Raw genomic sequence first — 3,929 nt, 5'->3', positions numbered from 1 at the left:
AACTAATAGTTAGTGAAGCATGCCTCTACAATGTTCCACGGGGACATACCGGTGATTATGTGCTGACAGATAAAAAAGTGTCTGCATAAAAGAGAGAGGTCTGCATTAAAGAGAGAGATGCAGCACAAACACATACATATGTGCACACTTATGGGGGGGGGGGGGGTATTTTGCCCCTGTCTCTCCTCCCATTAGTATGGGAGACCTTATTAATGATCCCTGTGAATATTCATCACAGTGTTTAAGTCAGTCACTATGTCCTGCAGAACTGGGACAGAGAGAATGACAAAATGGAGGTAGCGAGGGAGAGAGAAAAAGACAGAGAGATTGTAGTCTTAGGTTACCCGGGGGACCTAGTGAGAACCACTTACCTTCATTAAAAGTAAGAGCATTTTATTAATTCATATTTCTTAACTCTGATAATACTTTAATCTCGATCTGTTCATTACATTACGGCACTTAAATCCCTTCAGTCCATAGGTACAGAACCCTGCATAAAAGCATGAACTGTGTTTCTACAGTATTTAAATGCTCAAACAGGGCTTTATCGCTACTCAGCAGCCATTAAACTGTCAGTACAATCACTGACTGCTTAAAAGTCAGTACAATCACAGACTAATGAGTATTCATATGGGCTGCAGAGTTCACAGCTGAAAGGTGTCAGAGGTGCCTCCGCAAGTTAATATCAAAGTTTGGTTCATTAATATGGCAAAAGAAAGAGTTTAAAAGAGAAGAAAAAAAACATGTAAACAGGAAGTGACCCTAGTGTCTAGGGCCAGCAGCAGCAGTGTCAGTCCCCGCCCACCTGTCAACCAGGCTCCGGACTCAGATGTCATTGGACGGTTGATAGCTGCCCTGCTGCCCGTCACTCAACAATGAGGATGTTCTGACAGGCAACCGTGATTGACAGCAGGGGGCTAACGTCAGGAGTTCCCTCTGATCATCATGGCATCAGTGGCACGCTGAGTTATTGTCAGGTTGGTCAACACCTGAGGGAGAGACACACAATTAATAACTATTTAACAACACAGACTCAACATCCTTTCAAGAGAAAGAAAACGTGTGTGTGCAAAGTTCAGACAGTTTCCAAACAAAAACCCACCCCACCCAGCACTACTGTTATAAAACCTCTGTGTGCCATTAATGTGCCATATCACACTTCTCAAACCCCATCTTCCCTGCTCAGTTGGAAACTAAAGTTTTCTACAAACTCCACTAAACTGTTTATTGAAGTCTCAAGAAAGTTTTCAAAGTGTCAGGAGAGTGAAAAGCAGCCCAGCAGAACATTGGGCTGAGGGCTCCATCCTGTATTAGTTTATAGGAAATGGACTGTGTGTGATGTGGTTTGTAATGTAAGTCTATGAATAATTCACACAGGGAGCATTAGCAGCAAGCAAACCATCAGAGACAGTTGATCTGGGACCGCTGGTCTTTTGATAATGTACGGCGGCCATTTTGTGCCAGATTGTTCACCATACATTCGTTATTGCAATGGAGAGGTAAAGAAACTGGCGTACTGACCTGGGCACAAACAGGGTGGAGTCTCACGGGGGTGTCCAGCTGCTGTTTGATCAGACCACACCTCAGAGCCACAGCAAAGCCCTGGAACACCTCCCCTGCGCTGGGCCCCATCACATGGAGATCTACCACATGCTCCTGTGGAGGTGACAGAACACACACATACTCACACACTGTACGGGTTGGTTACGCATGCTATCGTCCAATGAAATGCTTTCTTGCAGGTTCTTTCTTGACAGTGCAAACAACAATAAGAAATAATAAAGGACATCAGACATAGAATGCATAACTACTGCGTGTGTGTCGTATGTTGTGTGTGTGCGCATGTGTACCTCCACATTGTCCTCTCCAAACGTGAGAATGGCGTTCTCCTCTGACAGCCCACAGGTAGAATAGTACTCCATGGGAGGGAACATCACCGTGGGGAGAACACACATACACACACTAACTGTCACACCAGTCCCTTAATGAACCTATAGGTAAGAAAAACCTTCATCTCAATGTAATCCTAGTCTTAACCCCAGTCCCTGTCTCCGTACCGTTGTACTGTGCCCTCCGTAGAGCCTGCGGGCCAGGAGTCGTCCTGCCTGCATGGAGAGGGCTGTGGTCAATGAACGACCCTCCTGTACCGCCCCCATTGCATTCACATATCCCACACTGCTCTGCTCCTTCTCATTCACAGAGATCTTGCCAGTCCTGCTGGATGGAGCCATAAATGCACACACACATATTAATTTGTCATCCAAACAAACAGAAAGAAGTGTAAAAAGCAGGATGGTCACATTGTAGTCACTCCTGATTGTATTTAACCCCAACACGGTCAAGACCAATGTCACTGGTACAGGTGTCTCTTCCTACAGCCAGCAGTACCTGCTAACACACATATAATGTTATTAAAACTGGCTTGTTATAATGCAAAACTAATAGTGTGTCAAGTTAGCGACTGTGTGGCTCAGTTGGTAGCGCATGGCGCTTGCAACGCAAGGGTTGTGGGTTCGATTTCCCAACGGGTGCCCAGTACAAAAAATATATGCACTCACTACTGTAAGTCTACTACTGTCTGCTAAATGTTAAAAATGTAGATGTAAAACCCCAGCATATTAAAGTCTCCCTCCAATCAGTGGAGACAGCAGTCACTTTGAGACTGCCTGCTTCAATCTGCTCAACCTAACAGATATATATATACAAACACTACATTATTTGCAATTCCTCAATATTTGACACCATAACACTTCAACTCCAGCCACTGTACCTTAGTAAGTGTGATGGAGGAACTTGACCCCGTGGACCAGCATGTGGTTCTCGATTTTCTGCACACTTTTGTGGTCGAACCCAGGTACCAGGTGTGACCGCACCAGGACGGTGACCTCTAACCCCAGACCAGACAGGAAGCCAGCACACTCCAGTCCCTCACTGGATCCCCCCACAACCAGGGTCCGCCCAGGGGAGTGGGGACAGAGAGAACAAGTCATCACTGGGGAAGAGAGTGAGAGGACCGTTGGTAGAGATGTTCCTTCTATGTTTGTGGTGTGTGTGTGTGTGTGTGTGTGTGTGTGTGTGTGTGTTTGTGTGCATGCTAACCTGGTGATGCAGTGCTCTCTGTCTCCAGGTATGATCAGGTATTGTTTCCTGTCCCCCACGGCAATGACGGAGTGTCTCTGCTGGCTGTGTGATAGGTCCTCCTCACGTTGACATCTGTTGCCTGATTGGATAACAGCCACAGAGTGACATGGCACCACTGACCAGAGCCGTTACTATCGAAATCCCATGAGGAAACACAGAGAATCCTTGCTTGAAGTCCCCTATCCAAACTGCTTCCTCATGCTTAGCTATACACAACACCAACCACCACCCTGTTCAACTGTCCAGACCTCCTTCTACTCCCATTATTCTCACCTGTCCAGAAGCCCCTCCCCCATGCTGACCTGTACAATGTGTGGCACCAGTATCTCTCCAAGGGCGTTCAGGTAGGTGACGTCACTGTCCCTCAGCTCCCTCCTCAGCTCGAAGCTCAAAGACTTCACATGTTGTTGTACCACCTCCACCATTTCACCCCAGCCATGGGACACTACAGACCATAATAACACATAGCAACATACCATTATAACACATAGCAACAGACCATATGAACACGTAGCAACACAAACATCTAATCAACGACTAGCATTTAAACTCTGGATAGGACGCAAATAACTAAAGATAACATTTGACGGAATGATAACTAACACACACATTCAATATTGATTCAATGGAACAAAATACATATTTAGACTATAATGGAACTAATGCCCCAAATACATATCATGCACTGTAACTGATGCCCCAAATACATATCATGCACTGTAACTGATACCCCAAATACATATCATGCACTGTAACTGATGCCCCAAATACATATCATGCACTGTAAC

The 3,929-nt window shown here is 45.6% G+C and overlaps 1 pseudogene; it reads right to left on the bottom strand.

The window, feature by feature from the left end:
* Positions 1-376: 376 nt before the first annotated feature.
* Positions 377-3,572, bottom strand: LOC115133815 (thioredoxin reductase 1, cytoplasmic-like; annotated as a pseudogene).
* Between the last annotated feature and the right edge of the window lie 357 nt (positions 3,573-3,929).

Source organism: Oncorhynchus nerka, linkage group LG8 (genome assembly GCF_034236695.1).
Source record: "Oncorhynchus nerka isolate Pitt River linkage group LG8, Oner_Uvic_2.0, whole genome shotgun sequence".
Lineage (NCBI taxonomy): Eukaryota > Metazoa > Chordata > Actinopteri > Salmoniformes > Salmonidae > Oncorhynchus > Oncorhynchus nerka.
The sequence above is the reverse complement of the archived record's forward strand: the minus strand, read 5'-3'. Positions and strand labels throughout refer to the sequence as shown.